Here is a 25,089-nt window from a genome sequence, read left to right as displayed (position 1 = left end):
TTGAGACAAGGATCAAATCCCAACATTTGCAAAAATCATAAATATACATGCTATAATTTAAATCTAGTATCCCAGTACAGTCTTGTGTTTTGTGTATAGATTGGTTTGATTAAAAATATTATTTTAACAGGAGAACTTCATTACTTGAAATCTTGCAGAAAGCAAAATTTATATCCGATTTAAAGGAAAAGTCATAATCAGATTAAATTTGTTAAATCATGGAATAGAAGCATCATGCAACTTGTCATCAATTCTAATGAAGCAAAGATACCTTAATATTCATATTTCAGACTGCAAGCTATAGAATTCTTTTAATGCACTAGCCTTCCCTGTAGCAGTGGTTCTCAAACTGCAGTCTGTGGACCACTAGTGGTCTGTGACCGCCTTTCAGGTGGTCCATGGCTGGAGCTCAGCCCCCTCCTACTCTCTGCAGCAGTGGGGAGCCCACACTGGCACTCCAGACTTGCAGCCTCCCCCCCCCCCCCCCCCATGAGGCTGGAACGCCAGCACTTGCTTCCCACTGGGGGATGGAGGAAGAATGATCTGACTCTCCCCACCAGACCTGACTTGCAGGGAAGAAGTGGGGCCAGAAGTAGCTCCACGCACTGCCATTTGCCCTCTCTCTCTCCCCCAGCTGGGGGAACAGCAGAGCATGGATTTGCTGCCTGGAGGCTTTTCCCACTGCTCCCTTTGGCTGGAGAGGCCGTGCCTGGAATATGGTGCCTATGCAAAAGCAAGTGCCCTGCCCACACCGTGTACCCTCTCCCCTCTCATGTACTGCTCTCTGCTGAGACCCTGAACCTTCATCCCGCTCCTGCACCCTCCTCCCTGTCCAGACACCTACCCCCAACCTGCTCCTGCATCCTCCCTTCCTCCTGCGCTCTTCCCTCCGGCCACAAAGCCTACCCATAGCTTGCTCTTGTGTCCACCATTGCTGCTACACCCTCCCTCCTGACCACATACTGCTCTTGCTCTTGCTCCCACTCCCTCCCCCTGGCCAGACATTCTACTCCCAGGTTGCTTTTGCACTTACCTCCCACCCAGACTTTGCACCCTCACCCCCTCTTGAACCTCACCTCCTGCTCAGGTCCTGCACCTTAATCCTATTCCACGCAGCCCTGTCCCACACACTGAAACTCTAATTTTTGTCTCCACTGCAGAGCCTAAGAGGGGGGAGGGATTCCACAAAATCCACTTACTCCAGAACCCCAGAAAAGTAAATCTGGCCTATGGGTAAGTCTGAACCGAAGTCCTCCCTATGCCTTCCCCTCATCCCGTGGGGCTGGAGCACCAGAGGAGTGAGGTGTCTCAGCTGGGGGTCTCATCATTGAGGGTTGGGGGGTTTTGGAGGAGTTTTTTTGCTTCTCACTTGTGGGGTCCCCAACTGATTTGTCTGTAGATCCGTGGCCCCCAACTCAAGAAAGGTTCCTCACCCCTGCCATAAATGAAGAAAACGTTGAAACCTTTTGTGTTGGATGTAATTTAATATTTTACTTTATTTAAAATGAAATTTAATAAACTAACATGAGAGAGTTAAAATGATTAATCTATTTAATAATTTAAATTATTCTCCCTAGCTGCAGCACTAGCAAAATGGCTCAGGTGTAATAATGGAAAATCACCATTAATTACATAATCAACTGGTGTTCTGCAGAAAGATTTGAATTGAGCCAGGTGGGCCATGGACCAAAAAATTTGAGAACCACTGCCTTATAGCGAAAGTGTCTCTTAACAGATTTCTCTTAAATCTATTTTATGACCATTGCTATATTATTTAAGTACAGCCTCTCCCTGAGTTACGGACCAAAAACTTGGCCATAACTCAATCTGTTCATAACTCGGACCCCATTGAATTACATAGTGACCACGCTATACGTAAGTGAGGGTCGCGTTCATAACTCGGAGACTGCCTTTACGACCACTCCATGGCAGCTTTGGTCGTAAATGTAAATGGTCGGACCATTCGCAACTCGGGGACTGGCTGTATAATCATTGTATAATTTTCTGTACTGTGCTCATATAGAATATTTTTAAAGAAATTTATTACTCAGTTTTGTCTTACTAATAGAGACATTTCAACCATCTTGCATTTTCCTTTATTTTTATTACCTTATTTATATCTTATAACACTTGGTGGGGATAGAAAAATAGCTCTCACCTCTCCCTCTCCCCCTTTTGGCTTACAACTAATATTTAATTCATGCATATGTCAGTAGAGTTGTATTTGTTTATAGGGGATATGTAGCTATGTGCACTTCTCTATCATATCAGACTACCAAATCAGGAGTATTAGCACATGGTATACAAATATTTTAGAATGTATTTAGTTTGGGGCTGCATTAGTCCTGGATGCAGGGTGCCCCTAGCCAGTCCCTTTCACCTGCCTGGTGATTTCTGTGTGGTTTTATGCATCCTTATACCAACTTTCTACGTGCAAGTTTAGGGGTGGTGAGGCCTGCATTCTCTCCCCCCCCCCTTTCCTTACTACTGATGAGCCAGAAGCAAGTCTTTGGGAACATATGCCATTTAAGATAAGCATTGTTGCCAGTATAGCAAGAACAAGCATAAGATAAGGGTAAAGGGCAAGAACGCATAATCAATTCTGTTTACCCTAACATACTGATCATGTAAACAGGGCCAAAGAACAAGTAGAACTAGATCAGAACCAGATCGATAACTAACAGCTAAGCCCTACATCAGCACGTAATGAGTAACCCCTGGAAATTTCCAAACTGCCACAAACAAGGTAGAGACACTGTATTTAAGGCTGCATTAAAGCCTAGCAAATCGAACCTCACTGAAGGGCTTTGGGTACCAGCACCTCGGAAGCTCATCCGCAGCGTACCCGGGGTCCAAGCTTGCAGGAAGGGATGTAAGATATGCCGCTACTTTGTTATATTGTTCTTCCAGTTATGGGGCACAGCTGTTAGCTGTCAGGAAATAAACTACTTGTGTTTGACAGATACCTGTGTGGCGTCCTTTGTGCTTTGAGAACCCAGTGTCGGACCTTAGACTTACTCTTGCCGACTACATAAGTTATGATAAGAGGAAGCGGCATACCAAATTTGGTGGTCCAAATTCCTTACTGTTTAGCAAAAATTCTTGAACAAACAGACTGCTCACTCATAAACTCTCTCAAATATATAATAGATATAGTATCTGATCACATCAGAAACTTTATTAAATTTATCTTCAGAACAGCACTTTGAGATAGTGAAGTATTACTATCCCCATTTTACAAGTGGGAAACCAAGATACAGAGGCTAAGGTTACACTACAGCACTATTTTGGGATACTGGAGGTATCCCGCAATATCTATTCTGTTTCTCTTGAGTGTGTCTGTTACTTCAAAATATAATGGGCTCACTATTCTGATGTCCCTGTAAATCTCAATCCATAAGTAGTAAGGGATGTTTTGGAATAGCAATTTATTTTGAAATAAGTGCTGTGTAGACAGTGCCAAATTTCAAAATAAACTATTTCAAAATTGATTCAAAATAAGCTACACAATTTGTATGGCTCAAATTGTGTAGCTTATTTCAAGTTATGGGTGCAGTGTAGATGCTCCCAGACAGACTAAGACCGTATTCCTGCAAACATTTAGAGGTGTGCTTAATTCAATTACATGAGAAGTCTCATTTATTTCATTGAGACTACTCATGGTAATAGAGTTATATGTGTAATAATTCTATCCAATCAGAAACACATTGAGCACAATAACAACACCTTGAACTTCCTATTTCTATGGGAAATTTCCTGCTCTTGTGTGGTGAATTCCACTGACCACTAACTATCACTTTCCTGCAGAGAAGGAGGCATGTTAATGTGTTTTCACTGTGGTAAATGTATTTGTTTAAAAGAGTGTGTCTTTATATAAAACTGGGTTTTTAAAGATTTCAAAAAATGTGGATGGGAAGTTAAAATTTCAATTTTAATGTCCCTTATTTTGTAGCCATTAAATCTTTAGTAAGTCTTCTCAGTGCTGACATACAACTTTATCATAAATAAGAACTATGAGCTGTGATTTAGTATAGTTTTTTTAAATAAGTATAAATGCATTCAGAACTTAGTTTTATAAAAATGGATTTATGACATGGGTTTATTGTACTGTTATAACTCTACATAACCATCTGGAACATTAAGTTGCATATACTTCTCTAATTGGTCTGTAGTTTTACTGTAATTATAGTAGCTTGAAGCATCTGGAACATCTTAAGTGTTGCCATTCACAAACAGGCCCTTCAGTGAAGCTACAATATTCACTTGTGTTTCTACTTGAGCTAGACAAACTACTATTTTTAGATTAAGTTGAGTAAGGCAGAAAATGCGGGTCTATAAAATTCTCAATAATACAGAAGAGTATTTTGAAAATGAAAATTAGTTTTTATGGTATATAATATAATAAATGTAACATCCACACCCTGGTCAAAGTTGAGGTAGCGTATCCACATTAACAGAGCCTGCCTCAGCTAATTTTGAGGCTTTTGCGTAGTGGAGCAATGCTACTTCGACTTTGTAAAATCTGGCATAAGTCAAGTAAGTCGAGTTATTTCAAATAATTTCCTAGTGTAGACATGCCCCAGGAGTGATGATAAGAGATTGGTCTTTGTGTTTTGGTATCAGGCACTCATGTGATTCAGGGGTTACAAAAATTTTGCATCTGTTTTCACATTAAAGGGATTAATACACCTTGAGTATAATGGCTGTACTCTTCCATATATATTTCAAGATAATAACGTGGTGCCTTAAAGATTCCTCCACATCTACCATTTGCGAAGGCCTTGCGTGTTTGCCACTGTTGTTAAGCTAGGATAATCATTCATTTCTGTACACCCACCTAAAAGTTCTATTCAGACTAACCTCAATTTCGGTAGGTTGTTAGTGTTTCTTCTTCTTCTCTGCCTGTGTACAATCTCCAAAAATGAATTGTGTTTGAAACCCAAGGTCAAACGTTGCTCCCTTTCTGAGAAAAGGGAGAGGAAGAGAAATGTATCTTCTACAAGAGGCATTGGAAATTTCTTGCCCCTGTCTATAAGGTTGTCAGGTGTTTGGTATTCACCTGGACAGTCTGGTATTTTTGCCTCCTGTCCAGTAAAAAAAATTCTGAGAACACCGGACACCTGAGATGTTCGGTATTTTCTGAATTTTTCCCCAGCCAGGAGGCTAAATGCTGAGCACCTGGCAACCCCACAAACACTCAGCACCTGACCTCCCCCCTCCCAAAGCCCCCCCGGATCCCAACACCCCCAGGCCCCCGACCCCAGCCCCCATGATTACCTGGTTCCCCAAGGCTGCTGGCACAAAATGGCTACCGGCCAAAAGACCTAGAGGAAGCAATGCTTCCCCTTGGTCTTAGTGCTCAACCGCTCCCCTGTTCCTATCCCTGCACTCACTCTTAAAGAGACATGCTATTTTATTTAAAAAAAAAAATTGGGGGGGGGGGGGGATTAATAAGTCCTTGGAGTCCTTTTTTTTTTCTCAACAACTTTGGTTCCCCCCCTTTTTTTCCCCTTCAACAGAATTTTTTCCCAATGTGTTGTTGTTTTTTTGAGGGGGCAGTGTTTGGTATTTTTGTTGCAAACATCTGGCAACCCTACCTATCTATGCAATATTAAATCATGGTTGAGGGGGAGTTAAGTGGTGTGGTATTTGGCAGCATGTGGATGCAGCCTTTGTTGCTGCCTCTCTTCTATAAATTGCTATAGTGGAATCTTAAATGGCGCATCCTAAAGAGGAAAAAAATCTGTCTATTAATCTTCTGTACTTGACCTGTTCTCAGATGATCACAATACACTGTGCTGCTATATATTTTTATGAATTGCTTTGAAAATAAGCACACTGTGATTCCTGTCACCCATAACAAAGTATTTAGTATGATGTTAAAATAAAACACAACATTTATATTTGTAAACTACTGGGAATAGGTATGCAGCCAACACCGGACTGATGCACTAAAAATACCATTTAGCCTTTGTTAATGGCCAGTGAAAGACATTATTCTGAATTTGTACTCTAGGAGTTAACCCAGGATACCTGCTATACTGGTATATCTGGGTGCTAATTTAGCAGTTTAGCATTGTTAGTTTATATTTAAGTTAATTTTTCATACTTGGGAATGGGATCTTCAGACAACAAAAAACCTTGTCTGTCTGTGACTGAACATAGTGCCTGAAGAGACCAATTTATTTGTATTTGAATGATACACGAAAATACTTTGTCCTAAAGTATTTGTTCCTAATAGGTAGGATTGGCCTGTTTAAGTAGGAAGAAGTAAGAACATCTGTGCAGTTTAATGGCCTGCATAGTGTAGCACCCTCTCATTGAAAACCTAAAAATAGTCTAAAAACACTATGCTTCAAATGCTTTTGTTAGCTTATTCAGTTGTCTTATTGTAAATACATTCACTAACTATTTAGCATATGTATGACAAACTCATTGTGTAAGTAACACATTTTTACAGTGAAGGTAAGCTAAATAATAATTGAAAATTAAATAGGTTGAGAAGTGGGGTGTCATTAATAGCTGTGCATTTTTTTAAAAGTCAGTTTAATTCCTTTCCTACTGGAGACTTTTACTTTCAGGCATTTGGTACATATAAGTTATATGGGTTTTACAGTTCAGTTATTTAACTGTTACTCATTTAAGATGACTCAGATGCACTCCACTATGGTGTGTGTGAGTTGAGGAAAGAAGTTCAAGCATTAAATTGGACTTCCCAAGGCAGAACCACTAAAGGGAGCAGCTGAGTAAATCACTTTCTAGTACTGATGTGTTCCTCCGCTGTAACTAAGATTTTGAGATATAACAGAATGACTAATTGTAAATCCAAAATTTAAGGTAATTATTTGATCCATTAACTCATGAAAATGAATGACAAGTTTAAAAGGGAAGACATCTGATTTAATAGTATCTTAACAATCAATATTTAACATTTAGTCACACCCTAGCAGTTGCAGTTTAAAATCGATTTTAATGGTACTAGCTTGACCTAATCTTCCTTCATAACCAGCCTAAGCCAGTGAGGCATGTAGAGAGGGTTACTGTTATCAGGGTAATCCTGACATTGATAAGTGCTCTCTTGGGATTTATTCTGCAGAAATCATCTGCTGCTCTGTGTTCTGTAGAAAGTATCTTTGTTTACTGCTAACTAGATGACTGCAAGAGTTCTGTTGGCGCCTTCCTCAAAACACACAGAACAGAGATGGATCAGTGAGCCTCTTATTTTGTTTTCTCCTACCATTCAGTTAGAGAGGACCAAGAAAAGTGGTCTTCTATCCCAGTGGGTTTATTTGAATGGGGTATATTTTAATCAATATCAAAGTGAATTCAGTTAATGACCCAGTATCTTTAATCCCATTTTGATGCCAACAACTGGCTATAAAAGACAGCAATGGATTATTAAAACATGTTTGGTAATATGGGTACACACTGTCTCCCCCTTAATTTATGTTTAGTTTCTTATTCAGTTATATATATTTTTTTAAAAGCTTGGAAATAAAAGGCCAAGCTGTCCCTTCTGCAGCTGTTTGGTTCACTGCCTTCTAGCAGTTAGTTTCTTAGACATTGCTTCTGTGACCGAGGCACTGAACCCTATTCTTTACAATAACGATCTCTTAGATTTTTTTAAAAATCTGCCAATTAGGGTGATGTAGTCCTTTTCTTCCCATGTCTAGGACACACTAATCATTAGAGCCATTATAGGGTTGCTTTTTAAAAATATTATTGTTATTGGTTTTAAAATAAATAACTACAGTCTACCTGTAAGAATATCTAAAAACCAGAAAACAGCAGCCAACCTTTCACTAGACCAAAGTTTTGGACAACAGCAGCACACTCTAGGGATTCATGTAATTCTCACAAACACAACTGTTTTCTGCTTTAGGTAAGGGGTAATTCTGACATGTACAGTTTTTTCATACTCATCATCATAAACAAGATGCTCATTGGAAGTCCTTTTTTCCATACCAATATGAGATTCTTTCAAAAGTGTGGTTCAGTCATTTCTTGTACAATGAAGGGTAATTGCCAGAAACATTTCAAAAGTTGTGAAGTATCATGTAGCATGCATTTGTAGCTAATTCAATAAATACCAGATCATATCAAATACAGGCAGTCCCCGACTTACGCGGATCCGACTGATGTCGGATCCGCAGTTACGAACGGGGCTGCCCCGGAGTACACGGACTGCGGGACCTCGCGGTCCTGCCGCCCGTGTACTCCGGGCGAGAAAAGCTGCTCCGCGTCTCCCTGGTCTGCAGACCAGGAAGACGCGGAGCAAAGCCGTTGCCTGCCCCCCCCCCCCCCCCCCGGCGGCTTTGCAAAGCCTCGGGGAAGCCAGCAGCGGGACAGCCCAGACGCCCCGCGGCTGTCCCGCTGCCGGAGTCCTCAGAGGCTTTGCTCCCCGTCTCCCTGGTCTGCTGGTCTCCAGCAGACCAGGGAGACAGGGAGCAAAGCCGCGGAGGACCCAGGCGGCGGGACGGTGGCGCGTCTCGGTCCGCCGCCCGCGTCTTCCTGGTCTGCTGGGGTGGGGGGGGGGGCGCAGCTAGTACGCCCCCCCCCCCCCTCAGCAGACTAGGCTTTTCTCCGGACGCCTGTGACAGAGCAGCTGGGGCTCTGCCGGTTGGTCCCGCAGCGCCGCTCTGGGCGCTTCTGGAGCAACCCAGCAGCACCCCAGCTGCTCTGCCCCAGGCATGCTGATTTAGCCGCTGCTGAAACTGACCAGCGCTGACTACAGGAAGCCCGAGGCAGAGCTGCTCTGCCTCGGGCTTCCTGGAATCAGCTGCTGATCAGTTTCAGTAGCAGCTGACTTGGGGACCCTTGGGGTTCTTAAGTTGATTCTGTATGTAAGTCAGAACTGGCGTCCAGATTCAGCAGCGGCTGAATCTGGACGCCAGTTCCGACTTACATACAGATTCAACTTAAGAACAAACCTACAGTCCCTATCTTGTACGTAACCCGGGGACTGCCTGTAAGAGCTCTGATTTAGCTGGTAATGTATGATTCTATTATTTTTATAACACTTCCAACATGTTGCCAAAAATGTCCTATATTAGAGAGACAAGGTGAGTGAGGGGGATATCTTTTAAGGTGGTTTATATGCTTGTGTCTCTCGCCGACAGAAGTTGGTCTACTAAAAGATATCCCCTCATCAACCTTGTCTCTGAAATATCTTGAAACCAACAGGGCTACAACTATGCTGCACTGTGTTAGGATACTGTCAGATATGTCAAATTACCACTTTATTTTTTATCCTTCTAGCCAAATTGCTGTCTACTAGTCACATTTAAACAAGTCTTTAAGAGTCCAAACAATTAATTTTATTTTAAATTGTCATTACTTCATTTTAGATTCCCTGAGAGCTCTTGTGTACTCTAGAGTGTTTTGATATTCTTGATCATCAAAGCATGTGTTTTGTTTGGGGCACTCCGAGCTGTCACCATTCGTGTTAACCACATTTTGCTTTAGGCAAGAGAGACTCTAATTGGACCTAATTTTTGTGGCAAAATCTCTGGATTCACTACTAAATCTAGTATGGCAAATTCTGAAGCAGCTTCTTCTAATGCTTTAAAATGTAGCTGCTAATTAAATAGGGGAAAGCAACCTGGGGCTGTCACAAAATTGTCCTCAGAAAATTGCTCCAGCATGCAACTGCCCCACACTAGCAAGAGTTGTGGGTTGTTTCAGTCCAGTGAGGCTGATACTCTGCCTTCCAGCCAAAGCCTGCTGACTGTTTTTCTTCTCAGTGTCCCAAGTGAGTACACGTAAAGCAAACATTGTTAAATAAATAAAGAAGAAGAAAGAAAAATGTATAGGTAGCCTTAGTCAGAATATTGGTTACGCTTACTTCAGATGATCTTGGAAATATCATGCTCTAACCCTAGAGTTCACTGGGTCTGCAGTACAGTTTCAATCTCTCTTGTTTTCTTATCTTGGAGAATTTGTATTCTCCTTTGTGTGAGGGCAGAGATTCTGTTAGCTGTCAGATCTCTTCGTGGGAGCTGCAGAAATCATTCCTTTCCTAGGCTTACTCTCACTTGAGTGGTGTTTCTTACTTTTACTCTTTGTCTAATCCTAGAATAATTCATAAGCGTGTAAGAGCCACTCGAGCCCAAAGCAACTCCTTAATCTCTTCTATGATGGGTCATGGTTGTATGCCTGGTGTAGGCTGCTTATTTTGATATCAGATTAGTCGCTTGGTAATATAGGTATGGAATAACAAATTTATTCCATGTTTTCTGCTTAAATTATTCGTTCCTATAATGATTTAAATGGAGGACTAGAAGGGACTATGTGGAGTCATCTTATCCAGTCCTCTCTACTGAGGAAGAACCACTTATACCTAAACCATCCCTGATAAGTGTCTGCGTAACCTGTTCTTAAAACCTACAACGATGAAGCATAATCCAGTACTTAACTATCCTTAGAGTTGGAAAGTTTTCCTAAATTATAATAGAAATATCCAATGCTTCAGATAAAGTTGATTACTACTTGTCCTATCTTCAGTGGACATAGAAAACAGTTGCTTGTTATCCTCTTCATAACCGCACTTAGTCTGTTTGAATGGTATGTTCATCAGGTCCGCCCTCAAGACTAAACAAGGCTGTTTTAATTTCTTTTTCTGGATAGCTCAGGTTTTATAAATGTTGTATCATCGTTACTGCTCTGTTTTGGAATGTCTCCTGTTTTCCCACATCTCAAAGTGTGATACCTAAAGCTGTACACAATACTTAAGCTGTGCTGTGGCCTTATCAGTGCCAAATAGGGAGGAACAATTACCTCCCATATCTTATATATGATATTCCTGTTAATACTCCACAGAATATTAACCTTTCTCCCAACTGCATCACATTAGACTCATATTCAATATATGATCCAGTGTAACCCCCAGATTCTTTTTAGAGATAGAAACTATATTGGCTCTTTTCTAGTCCTCTAGAAAAGTGTTTCTCAATCTTTTTATATATATATATATATATATAACAATATATATATAAGTACCCCATTAAAAAAATTATAATTACCCCCACTACCTACAGTTTTCAGAGACACAAAATTTGTTTCTACCATTGCAACACATTTGTTTAAACTATTTAATCGTAGCCGGGCAGGCAATGAAATTTTTGGGAGTAAAAAGTACAAAAATAATAATGCGTTGTAAAACCGACAACAAAAATTCTGTTTTCTCCAAATTTCAGTTGTGTTGACGTACCCCCCCCAGGTTTCTCTCGAGTACCCCTAAGGGTACTCGTACCACTGGTTGAGAAACACTGCTCTAGAACATCATCCATTGTCCATGGGTTCTCAAAGATGAGCGGTAGTTGTTCGAAGATTGCTTCAGCTAGTTCCTTACAAACTCAGCAGTGAATTTCATCAGCCATTGATTACTTATAAATATCTGATTTACCTAAATATTCTTTAACCTGTTCTTTGCCTAGTCTGGCTTCTGTTCCTTCCCTCTTGTTATTAGTGAAGACTGAAACAAGAGAGGCATTAAATACCTCAGACTTTTTGATTACATCTATTATTAGCTTCACCTTTCCACTAAGTAGTAAACCTACACATTCCTGTCTTTGTCTTCCTCCTACTGTCTTAACTGAACCTCTTCCTGTTGTATTTTATGTCTGTTACTAAATGTAATTCATTTTGTGTCTTAATCGTTTGGAATTTATCCTTACATGCTCTGCCCTTCTTTTATACTTAACCTAGCAGTTTATCCTTGTTTCCACTGTTTGTGGGATTCCTTTTTTGAATTTTCATATTGGTCTCTTGCTATTCTCTACTTTCCCTTGATATCTGCCATTGTGCCTTTAATAATAATAGTAATTTATAATAATAATTTCATTGCCAAATGATTGGCAATTAAATAATGAAAATATTATTCCTGAGTTATACTTTTTAATTTTTCTGTTGCAGAGCTAATGCTCCTTTTTGATGAATGGGGCACTCTTTAAAGAGTTACAGTTTCAGGCTGCGTGCAGACTCAGGAAGACACGCTATGTCAGTTAAATGTGGCTCATGTTTTTGTGGTTGTCTTAGTAACCAGGGTAGGAATACAATATGACTTTCATGTAATTATTTTATACTTGTAGAAACTTTCCGTGAAATAAATTGATGGGTAATGGAGGGTGCTGTTGGCACTGGAGAAGATGAATGGAGGTAACTTTGTTTTCTGTCTTATATGAGAGTTAAGCTTTTGTACCAGAAAGGGAAAGATCCTTTTTCTCCTTTCTTTTCCCCTTTAAGTAGGCTCAGAAAGTGAATTTAAAATTCTAAGGAGCTACAATTGTTAAATAGAGGTGTGTGGAGGTGGTGTTTCTTCTTTTAGAAATGATATGCTAGAGCAATAAAATGATTTGCCTAAAGTTACACAGGAAGCTTGTGGCACAGATGGTCATAGAAACCAAATCCAAGCTGCATGCTTAACAGAAGACTATTTATCATCCTTTATGCATTCTCATATAGAGTGAGGGAAAATGGCATCTGCAGTAAATGGAGTGATGAAATGGCAATCAAGAAAATAGATGTACCCAGTTGTAATCTTTTGAACAAAAGATTCACAAACATTTCTTTCTTAGGGACACAATTTCTTGAAATTCTAATAATTTTCATAAAATTGTGACTATCATGCCAGGATTCTATAAATATTCTGTAAATACGAGATTCCAATTGCTGTGTCTTTTTTGTTTTGGAAATGTTACTGTTCACATACAAGGAATGAAAATGAATGGAAATACAATAAGTGAAATTGCTGTTGTGAAGAAACACATTCATCTGAGATGAACAAGCTTGACTCTTCAAATGGTCTCTAATGAAAAGAAACATAAAAATAGTACCATCATTTTAGAAAATTCCTCTGCTCTATTTTTTTACATCAAATCAAAGTGAACAATTATCATACTTGATTTAGTCTTACAAGTATAGTTGACAATTTTGTACTGGCCCAATTCATAGGAAACGCATGCAACATTTATGTGGGATTTTATGCACTTGGAAGAATGCATTCTATGCTTTTCCAAAGCAAAGCATCTACTTTAGAATATACAGTATGTTCATTAAATCCTTTTCCTTGTTTATGTAAGGGCTCACATCCTTGTAGTCATTAAAGCAGAAAGTAACACGGTGATACATCTACTACAGCTCACAAAACTCACTTAAAAAGATTACATTTGATTAAAAAGAAGCAATTTTCTCATTTAACATGAATAAAATCACATTATTTTTCTACATTGGCATTATCAATTGACCTCTGGGAAGGTAGGTGATGGCTTAAAGTCTGTCATGGCTCCTTCCCCACTCTGGCACAATAAATGCAGAAGTGGGGGCCAGCAAAAGTACCCCAAAAACTTATCTACTAGGCTTTGGTATAAAACTTCCCCCCAAAAATCTTAACAGCCTAGATTTTGGGAATAAAAACCTTTACTGCCACCACCCAAGTAATAATAAAGAAATCAGGGGAGAAATCACTTGGAAAATCTCACCCCTAAAGTAAAAACCAGGGCACACAATTAACCAATACCAGGTTAATAAAGAAAAGAGAAGGCTTTTATTATCACCACAATATTCCTGTTGCAAGCATAATGACTAGATTGAAAGGTAACAACGTATACACTCATGGAGAGACTCCATTGGCCTAGAACTTAATTACAAAGAAAAGCCAAAACATTGTTTAAAAGTGCACAGACATCAGATCCAAACCATAAAATAATAAAACCTAATGGATTTATCTAAACTTTATCCTACTTACAGAAAGTGAAGAATGGTTTCTTGGAGACAGAGACGTGTCTGTCTCCCTCAGAAGCTGGAGGGAACTCCCTAGAGACAAAGGAGGTAAAAAACAAAATTCCTTTTCCCAGTTTGAAAGTCCTACCTATATTTCTATTGGCCACCCCACCTGGCTAGGTGTAGTTAACCCCTTAGTTCGCAGGCTGCTGGCTAACCCTAATCATGACAAAGGCTCTTACAAAAATTCTGGGACTGAATGGAACCATTGTTTAGAAAGTGTATTTTAATTTGTTTTCCATCCTGGGATCCATAAAATAACAGAAGACCTAAGAATGACCATACTGGGACAATGGTCCGTCTAGCTCAGTGTGCTGTCTTCTGATGGTGGTCAATGCCAAATACTTTAGAGGAAATTAGTGGAAAGGGTAATTTTCTTGTGGTCCATCCCCTGTAGACCAGTGCAAGGATCCCCTGTAGTCCAGTTGTCAAATGTTAGCAGTGAAAAAAAGATGCAGAGCCTCGCTGCAAGAATGAAACATCATAAGGAAAACTGCTTATTGGGAGAAAATGATGTGGATGAAGATGTGGATATGTCTGAAGAAAAATGTTGTTCCACTTTGCAAAGCATCATTCTTAAAGTATCTCTGTGCCTTTTAGTATAAGTGTGATTTAACAAGTAAATTCCTAAGCTATTTGCTATGTTCAATGTTGCTAGAAAAAATAGCTTCGCTAATCCTTATGACCTCTTTAATTAGTTAACTATGTTTAGAATCTATCACCCAAGTATACAGTACAGAAAGCTGCAGTAACAGAAATATGGAGTTGCCTTATGCCACTGAATGTCATTTTCTTATTTTATACTAGGGGGCTACACCCCCTGCTCACCACTTTTGCCAGCCCCCTCTCTCAGGGGGTAGGTGTCTGGCCAGAGAGGAAGGTTCAAGAGCAGGCTGAGGATGGAGGGTCTTGGTGGAAGGGGTGAGTGAGGGGATTGGGAGTGCAATGTCTCGGTGAAGGGGATATGTGAGCGTGCAGAGTGTCAGTGCGGGGGGGAGTGAGGGTTCAGGGTCTCTGTGGAGGGACAGTGTGAGGGCGGCTAGGGATGCAAGATCTTGGCAGAGCAGTGAGTGAGGAGGCTGGGAGTGTGAGGTCTTGAGGGGGGGGTGAGGATGCTGGGGATGTGGAGGGGGAAGGCTGCACGGTTCCTGTGTCCCACTTCCCTGGAGCACCGGGGAGGAGGGTGGCCACTCAGCTCCTGGATCCCACCTCCCTGGAGCACTGAGGAAGAAAGGGGGGAAAGATTGCATGACTCCCACCTTTCCGGAGCACCTGGGAAGGGAGGGAGGCCACACAGCTGAGGGTGGAGGGGCAACAGGATGCAGAGTGACAGGATGACGTCACTCTGTCATCCTGCAGGAGAAAAAAGTTACATATATAACATTTAAGATTTAGTTTAATAAAATATGTGCCATTGTGTTTGTGTGTGTGATTTTATTCTTGACACAAGTAGCGTGCTATTTCCTAAATTAATAAAAATCAAGTCTAAAATAAAATCACACAATGCATATCCTCTTAGATGTTGTAAAATGACTTACTGAACAGTAAATTAACATGCTTTAGTGATCAGATTTGCACCATTGTTTGAAAAAATAAGTGAAGTAGTATCAGTGGGAAACGTGATTTAAATCAATTATTTTTGGTGATTAATTTAAGTCACCCTGGTACCTATTAATTTTATTGTATGACCCCTGGTTCTTGTGTTATGTGAAGGAGTAACTAACACTTCCTTGTTCACTTTCTCCTCATCATTCATGATTTTATAGACTTCTATCATATCCCGTCTGAGTCATCCCTTTTCCAAGCTGAATAGTTCCACGCTTTTAAATCTCTCCTCATATGAAAGCTGTTTTGTACCCCTCATAATTTTTGTTGCCTTTCTTTGTACTTTTTCCATTTCTAATCCCTTTTTTTAGATGTAGCCACCAGAACTGCATATAATATTCAAGGCGTGTGTGTACAATGGACTTTCGTGGCATTGATATTTATTGTCTTCATATCTATCCTTTTCATTCTGTTTCCTCATTTCCCCCAGTTGGTTATGTAAGTTTTAAGGATGCTTTGCACATATTAATCAGATAAGTAGGCAGGTGAAAAAAACTTTGATTTGACACTGCATATTTTTAAAAGTTTGTTTATTTTTTCTGGATCTAATCATTTTTTAAGAAGTGCCTCTGCATGGTGTCTGAGAATTGTCATAATGCATCAGGCAAGACAACTTGAAAAGTCATTCGGACAGGATTACATCAGTAATAATACTGGATCAGATTCAGCACTGATTTTTAAGATTTCAGATAAGACCGTGCTGATTTTGGTTCATAAAATTTTCTAGATGAAGCAATATAAACAGGAAATTAAACTAGAAGTTATCCAAGCATGAGGAATGTAAAATAATGTATAGAACCCTGTTTTATGTGGACAGATCTATTTTCAAGTATCTAATGCAAGGCTTAGCTCAAGATTCTGATGAATAAATCAATAGAAATCCAAAAAGGGCACAAAATCTTTGACTTACATGATTACTTATCTATTGTTTTTCTCATTTGGCTGGAACATGCGGCAAAGATAGAGGCCTGTGTGGGAAAAGCCCTATTGATATGGTACTCTAAACCAAGCTTTGGGATGGAACTCCAGGTGACAGACAGAAAGAAGAATGAGACTTTGGAAACAGGTGTAGAACTCATGGAAGACACAATGAGATGGAGGTCTGTCTGATCACTGTGTGTTCATATATTGCAGTTCTTTGAGGTGGAATTAAATATGTCTATAAGGGTATGTCTACACTACCCCCCTAGTTCGAACTAGCGGGGGTAATGTAGTCATACAGAGTTGCAAATGAAGCCCGGGATTTGAATTTCCCGGGCTTCATTTGCATGAAGCCAGCCGGCGCCATTTTTAAATGCCGGCTAGTTCGAACCCCGTGCCGCGCTGCTACACGCGGCACTGAGTAGCTAGTTCGGATTAGGCTTCCTAATCCGAGGAGTACAGGAGTGGAACGAGGAGTACAGCTAGTTTGGATTAGGAAACCTAATCCGAACTAGCTACTCCGTGCCGCGTGTAGCCGCGCGGCACGGGGTTCGAACTAGCCGGCATTTAAAAATGGCGCCGGCCGGCTTCATGCAAATGAAGCCCGGGAAATTCAAATCCCGGGCTTCATTTGCAACTGCGGATGTCTACATTACCTCTGCTAGTTCGAACTAGCGGGGTAGTGTAGACATACCCTTATAGAAGTACCTTTGCAATATTCCAAGGCATTTACTTAACTCTGTGGGCCTCATGCGCAGGGAGCCCTTTTGGATCTATGTTTTGTAATACACAAGCAACTGTGTTTTGCTATCAGGTTTTCCTCAAATGATACATATTAAATACAGGAAGTTAAACTGCAGAGCAGATGTAATTTTTATGACAGACTCTCTTCCCCGTAAACATACATGCAAAGTTTTCCATGCATCCTAGTATTTCTTATCTGCTCAAACCAAGGCTGAACCTTATAATTAAACAAATGTTTCAGCTGCAAAGCTAGTCCACCAAGACACCGGATACAGCCCACAGATGGAGCAGGAAACTCCAGGCAAGGCTCCCTGCTTGCCTTGCCCCATCCACATGTGGCTCATAAAAGCAGATGACGGGCCATTTCTCTTGCAAAGCTGTGAGCCTGGAGGGGAGATGGGAAAGGCTTCATGAACTGCTCCACCCTCAGCACAATCCCATTGGCTGATTTCTGGCCAATGGGGGCTGCCTGTTAGAATAACAGGTCCCCACCCCTTAGGCTCGTAGTTTATTCACACATGCACGTGGCCCCTGCAGCCTGTGCAGGGGTGGGGCAGGCAGAGATGCTTCCTCAGAAAAGTTCTGGGCTGCCGGCCAGGAGTTCCCTAAGTAAGTCTCCTGGCCAGAGCCTACTTCTGGCACTCCAGCCCCTCCTTCCACCCAATCCTCTGCCCTCCCCTCCTACACCCAGAAGCCAAACCCTCTGTGCCTCTCCTCCACCTATACCCCCTCCCAGAACCTGCGTTCCAATCTCCTGCCCTGGCCCCAACCCCCTCCTATTCCAGGTTCAAACCCTTGCACTCCCTTCTGTACCCCAATTCCCTGTCTTGTGTGTCAACCCCTTCCTGTGCTAGGTCATATCCCAAATCCCTGCACCCCAGTTCCATGCCCCAGGTCAGAACCCAAACCCCTACACCTAAGGTCACAACCTCTTCCTGTCCTAGGTCACAACCCAAATCCCTGCACCCCAGTCCAGTGCTCTAGGTTACAACTGCCTCCTTCACCCAAACTCCCTCCCAGATGCCACACCCCCTCCTGCACCCTAATCCCTTACCCCAAGCTCCCTTCTGCACCCAACTTCCATCCCAGACCCTGCCCCACCTCCATTAATGTCATGGAAGATTGTGGCCCTCGACCACTTTCCAAAATCTTGGAATACCCCCCTACCCATCACAAATTATTGCCCATACCTGTTGTAGGCACTCAGCTGACAAATCAAATGACAGCTATGCTCTTTAAACAAAAAAGGGTGGTCACTGTAGTGAGTCCCTCATCTATGTGCTTCAGTTAGAGGCCAGGAATAAAATGTCCTCTTTTGGTGCAATATGGGCAGTTCTGTAGCTGAAATGCATATTAACCCCTGCGGCTGCAGCAATATGCATTAAATAGAGTTGGCTAGATGCCTGGGAAGTCTTCAGAGCATTGATTTCTTTTTTCTTTGTAGGTGATACAGTGGGCTGAACTAAAATTCATTTTGTAAATTTACATTTAAAATTGCACTTTGGACTTTCATTGCATATAATAAAATATATCAGCTACGTCTACATTGGCATGATCTTGCGCAAATACTCTTTAACGCAAGAGTTCTTGTGTTAAAGTATTTGCGCAAGAGAGTGTCTATATTGTCCAGGACTCACCGTAAGAACGATGCGCTTTTGCACAAGAGAGCGTCTACATTGGCGGGACACTCTTGTGCAAAAGCAGGAGCCTGGAACCATTTTGGAGAGGGCAAAAGGGCACTAGCCCTTTCCGGGGGCGGGAGCTGGAGCTCCTTTGAGACATGTGCTTAAATTCTGGCCTGTTTGGCAGGCTGGAGGCAGGCACTTTCTTCCCTCAGTGGGAATTTACTGTCGGGGACATGCCCATGCCCACGTGTATTGTGGGGGACGTGGCCCACCCCCTGCTGCCCTGGTTAATGCGGCCCTACACGGGGTGGACAGACCACAACCAGGCATGGTTCAATGACCTCCTCAACTGGGCCCGCAACCAGGTGGAGTGTGCCTTCAGTCACCTGAAAGCCCGGTTTCGCAGTTTGCTTACCCGTCTGGAGATGGGTGAGCGGAATGTCCCGGAGGTAGTGGCTGCGTGCTGTGTGCTCCACAACATCGTGGAGCGGAAGGGATAGGCCTTCCTCCCAGCATGGATGGCAGGTGAGGGCCAGGCCTTCCAACAACCCCGCACAGCTGCCATCCGCCAGGAGCACCATGATGGGGTGCACATCCGGGAGGCCCTGATGGTGATGTTCTCCCAGGCCCCACAACAGGGTTGCCTCTGTCTCCCTTGACATCTCCCTCCTATCCCCAACCCTTCCCTCCTCCCCTCCCCTTACCTCCTAATAAACAACCAACATAGGTGTTTTTTTTTTTTTTTTTTTTTTTTTTAACAAACAATGTTTGGAACTTTTTATTTACAATGGGGGGGAAGTAGGGTGGGAGTGGGGAGGAGGCTCTGAACTGGGAGGGGGTGGCCCTTGCGACTGCCTCTGCGGGGGCAGACCAGGACATGGGGGTCAAGCTGTGTCGGGGCAGGCAGCACGGGGAGGAGCACAGGATGAGGTGCATCACAAGGGGGAATTGCGGGAGCAGGAGGGGCAGCAGGAGGAGGGGGCATGGGCATTGGTATGGGAGGGATGGTGGGTGCATGGGGAAATGCCATGTCGTAATGTACGGCATGGCCAATGTGCGCAGTGAGGACGGTGATGGCATCTTCCATGCGGTCACACTGGGCCTGGAAGTGGCCCCAGGCCTGCTGGCACCACTCTAGGACTACCTCCACCTGGCATGCAATGGGCGCCTCCATGCATTCGACGGCCTGGACGTGCCGCCGAAGAAGTTGGTCCCACTGCTGGACCTGCCGGCTTAGTGCTTGGATGGTTGGGGGTGCTGCCGCTGCCACAGGGCTGGAGAGTCCCCTGCTCCTGCTTGGTCCCGCTGAAGGGAACAGAGAAAAGGATGGGTCAGTCAGGCAGCCTGGCCACTGTCCCCACGCCCCATGCCCACTGCCTCTGAGCCCAGGTGACACCACAGTGCTGTGGCTTGGCCCCACTCATTGCCCCCTCCTCCCGTGTTGTATGTTTGCATACAGGACCACCCCTGGAGTAGGGTGCTCCTCCATGTATTGTAACCATCGGTCCATGTCCTGGCCCTTTGGGGGGTGGGAGGGCGCATGTGTTGTGTTAACCTGTGGAACTTCCTGCTGGTGGAGGCTGTGAGGCTTTGGCTAATCAATGGTGTTTGACAGGGAGCAAGATGAATCCCCACACAGTGCCTGGGAGCACATATGGCAGACGTGGTCTGGGCTCTCAAATCCCCATCGCGTGGGATATCTCCTGGACGGAACCAGGAGTCCCCATCCTTGCAGCAAAACTCAGGTGGCCCTAGGGCGGGCCCGAGCACTTCTCCCCTCCCCCTCTTGTTAGCCCTCACACACGTAGCCCAGGGACATGTGTGGCCGCGGTGGGGACTTCCCTCAGGGGGCCAGCCAAGGCACTGGGAGCAGACGAGGGGCTCAGTGGGGGCCATGCTCACAGGGCTGTGTTGCTGCAGTTTCCCAGAAGCAGCTGGCTGTGCTGCACAGCCAGGCATAGAACAGTGTGCTGTTCTGTGTGCTGTACCCTTTCCTGGGAGGTGGGGCTCTAGCCTAAGCCCCACCCCCCGGTCCACCCTCCGCCTGGTCCCCCAGATGTGTGCGAGCCGTACGGTGCCAGGCATGCCCTGGAGTTGTCTGCTGTGGCCACATACCGCTCAGTCACCAGGCTGCACGTGGTTGCATGTGCTGCATACTGCTAATGCTACACAGCATATAGCTCATGCAGCCTGAGTGATGCTCCTTCCTCTTCCCCCTCAGGCATCTGGCTCCCCCCTGCCCTTGTGAGTGCAAAGTGCAACACTCACCAGGGGATCCTTCCCCAGCCTCTGAGGAGACGTCCAGGCTGCCTGAGAGGACCTTGAGCTGCAGGGTCACAGTGCTGCCCTGGTCCTCCTCCTCCACCGACCCACTGGGTAGCTCTGGGTCATCCCCCGCGTCGCTGGGCCTGGTGACGGGGGGGCGCCTGCTGCTGTCTACCAGCATCGATGATCCCTGGGGTGCTGCCTCTCCAAGGATAGCATGGAGCTGCTGGTAATGGGGGCAGCTGTCATCTCCTGCCCCCGGCCCTCACTAACCCGGACATAGCCCAGGCGCAGCTCCTTGACCTTAGCCTGGACCTGCTCGAAGGTCTGGGCTGGATGACCCTGGTCAGAAAGCACCTGGGCCATGCAGCGGAAGATGTCCATGTTTCACCGACGGACATAGACATTGTGGAGGGCCTCTTCCTCTCCCCAGAGGTCCAGGAGGACCTCGATCTCCCCTGGGGACCAGGAAGGGGTGTGCCGCTTTGTGCCCCTTGGGGCCTCCTCCGCTGGGAGTGCGGGTTGTTCCCTCCTCGCCCCCGAGCGGCTATCCTTGGTGATCTGGTGGCTGTTCGAGGGAGCAGAGCCGCATGGCAGAGGTGGCAAAGGTGCATCTGCCTTTAAGGGGGCTCGGGTTACCAGGAAGTCCAAAGCTGCCTGCGCGTACGGAGCGTCCAAGCGGCCACTAGGGCTTTTTTCCATTTGGATGGCTCTTGCGCAAAATCTCTTGGCTGCCTGTCTACACTGGCCTCTTGCGCAAGAACAGTTGTGCAAGAGCGGCTTCTTCCTGAGCGGGAGTGTCAGTGTTCTTGCACAAGAACTCGCAGCCAGTGTAGACAGGCAGCAAGTTTTTGCGCAAAAGCGGCCACTTTTGCGCAAGATCGACCCAATGGAGACACAGCCATCTGTTGTTAACCATTTTTAAAAATATGCAGTCCTTAAGTCTGGGGAAAGTTTTCAAAACTCTGTTACTTTAATGGCTGCAGATGAAATATAATCCTCATTTCTTCATAGCTAATCAAAAATAAACATTTTTTCAGGTTTTAGAGCAGAAGTGGAAAAGTTCACGAACCAATCATTTTCAGCTTTTGGCATGCCATACGGAACTCTTCTAACAGCTATTTATAAGGCCCTAATGTGTTTATTTTCACAATAAATCTGACTTATTGCTGAATGTGTTCATTTCATAGTAAAATAAACACTGAAGATTACAAACATAACATTTGGTAAAGTTTTCTGAAGGCTCTAGACTTAATTTAATACATGTGATCTCTATATTGTCTGTGAAACACATGCCAGCTTTTAAATATGGGGGCTGGGAAGCAAGAGGACTAGATCTAAATTTCAAAATCAGTTGTCACCAAGTTTACATTAAAAATGAGTAGTCCTGTGGCCCCTTAGAGACTAATAACAATATATAGACTCATGAGCTTTCATGGGTAAAGTGCACGTCATCACATTTGAGCCATTTGGCCCATGAAATAAATAGAACTAGATTAAAAAACTGGTAACTAAATACTTTTGTATTTACTAGACACTCTTTCACACCTATTTTAATAAGATTCAACTGATTTAAGAATGTATTTCTCAACACTATGTAGCTTAAGTCTATAATTTACTTACACAAGTTAAACATCATTTAAACTAGGTTTGAACTATTTTTAATTCATCTGCTAGTTAAAACTATTTTTTTTTTACAGATTACATTCATGTAACATTCATTAAATCCCCTAAATAATCTATTGCATGGTTGGAAAATGAATCTGCTTATGATTAGGTATGTTGCTGACTGCCCCATGAGAGCTACACTGTTTTACATAAAATAGCATGGTTACAATATATCATTTATTTTCAAAAGAACTTGAATCATGTTCATAGAATGTGGTATATGTGCATGTTTTGTTTTCAGATAGAAGCCTGCTAGATCTCAGACAATTAAATAAGTTGCCATTCCAATTGTTGAAATGCTGGTGCTTTGGGGATAGTTTGGGAACCACTCCAAATGACATGGGTGAGAAGGTGGGCCTGGATAGCAGATTGTTTTCAGGGAAATGTCCTTCTGCTGGGTGATTTTATGTACTGTATAAAAAAGAAAGGAACCATTGAAATACAAATCCGTTAGAAAAAATGCTTTGTAATTTTGAAAACAGATTTTAAAGTTGAGGAAAAATAGACAGATGGACCAAGAATCTGAATACATTGTACAGCAACTGTTTTCTAGGTTGCACTGTGAATATTTATGAAAGCAAGGAACACCAACCTATCCCAGGTTATTTTTTCTTTCAAGACGAGGCAGACCTTTTACTACTAAAAAGTGTGAAATTCTAATTCTATCTTCAATAATTAGTGTGCTGTAGTGATTTTTATGAACATTTTGTCCTGTGAGAGTCACCGAAACCATATTTGATTAAGGCGGGGGGGGGGGGGGAGGGGAAAGGATTACGGCAATAAACATGCTCCACGTTCCTCTGGCAAGAGCTGACACTGTGTTAGCCTATAAATCTTGTATGGCTCTTTAAATATATGTCTCATAAGTACATTTCCTAAGTAAGGATGTGCAGACTTCTTGGGAAGGAAAATTTTGGGTAGCCCTGCCTCTAAATCAGAGTAGTTCAGACAATTGACATTTTTACACAAATCTCATTTTAGGTGAAGTTTAGTTTAAATTCTATTTTGTATTGGATTCTTTAAAACTGTTAATTGCATCATCTGTAACCCAAACATGACTTAGATTTCAACATTTTGACTGAAAAAAGCCCTTTTACTTTTAGAGAGTCAAAATTTCACCCCTAGTTCTTTGGGCATGGACTATGTTTCTATGACTGCAGTGCTATGAATGGATGGAAGTGAATCCCTGTGAGTTTGGGAGTCTAGATGCTAGGGATGTAAAACCCTGTTTAATCAGTAAACCGGTTAAACATTAGAGTTATCCAGGATCCTGCTGGTCAGGGGGCCTCTCCAGCCTAGCCGGGTTACCTGATACCAGTGACACTTACCAGTAACCAGTTAAGAGTGATGCTTACCAGTTTACCAGTTATATCCCTAATAGATGTTTTATCCAGTCTTGAATTGGACCTCTCGACATGTGAATAATGTAAACATGAAACATTTTAATGAATTTTTCATCTGGTGACATATTGAACTAAAAATAGACGAAGTGAAGAAATATCACCTGTTCAAAATCTAGCTGACATAACTGATATTACTCTCCTATATATCAGCCTCTCATTCTTGTCTTATCATTTTTAATTGTACCTCATAGCCAGACTTCTTCATCTAACTTCTTGTAACTGCCTATTTCTGGTAACTGGTCATATGTATTAAAATTGCTCTCTTCATAAGAGCAAGAGGAATGCTCTGATGTGCCCCTCTCATTCCAACCTTCAGAGCACCAAAAAATGACAAGCCGTTATAAATTTTAGTCAGTACATTCATCACACTGCTATTGGTCACGAAAGAAACTCCTACAGTGAGATTATTGTAGCTAAATATATTACAAGAAATATGGGATATGGAACAAATTACAGCTCAAACGTGGACAATTTCAGGCATGTTGCCCACCGACAAACAATTTAGATACAGTGCTGAAACTGTTAAAAAAAAATTCAGTCCCATCCATTCCAGAACCCATTAACATATGAAAATTGTATTTCATATTCTAAGTCAGGCATCTTGCTACCTACCAAAACATCTACAGCCAATGGTGCTTTAAATTGGTAATAGCGAAGTTGTTCCAGATATGCTTCTCAGTTCAGTTACTAATATATTACAGCGGTTCCTGAACTTAAGAACATAAGAATGGCCATACTGGGTCAGACCAACGGTCCATCCAGCCCAGTATCCTGTCTGCCAACAGTGGCCAATGCCAGATGCCGCAAGGGGGGGGGGGGACACAACAGGTAATCCTCACATGATCCCTCCCCTGGCACCCACCTCCAGAGAAACAGAGGCTAGGGATATCATTACATATCCTGGGTAATAGCCATTGATGGACCTAATCTCCATGAATCTATCTAGCTCTTTTTTGAACCCTGTTAAATTCCTAGCTTTCACTGTACAGGCAGTCCCCGAGTTACGCGAATCCGACTTATGTCGGATCCGCAGTTACGAACGGGGTATGCTGCCCGTCTCCCTGGTCTGCTGGAGACCA

The 25,089-nt window shown here is 42.9% G+C and overlaps 1 protein-coding gene across 6 annotated transcripts in view; it reads left to right on the top strand.

The window, feature by feature from the left end:
• Window positions 1–25,089, top strand: part of ADGRA1 (adhesion G protein-coupled receptor A1) — a 486,631-nt gene that overhangs the window by 134,198 nt on the left and 327,344 nt on the right. The window contains exon 2 of one of the 6 annotated variants that reach the window (XM_075935215.1): window positions 1,161–1,233. The exons of the other annotated variants lie outside the window; for them this stretch is intronic. The gene's annotated coding sequence lies outside the window, so the exon portion shown is untranslated. The remainder of the gene's footprint in view (window positions 1–1,160; window positions 1,234–25,089) is intronic. 6 annotated transcript variants of the gene reach the window in all.

The sequence above is a fragment of the Pelodiscus sinensis genome, chromosome 8 (genome assembly GCF_049634645.1).
Source record: "Pelodiscus sinensis isolate JC-2024 chromosome 8, ASM4963464v1, whole genome shotgun sequence".
Taxonomy (NCBI): domain Eukaryota; kingdom Metazoa; phylum Chordata; order Testudines; family Trionychidae; genus Pelodiscus; species Pelodiscus sinensis.
Note: the sequence above shows the minus strand (reverse complement) of the source record. Positions and strands in the feature narration are given on the sequence as shown.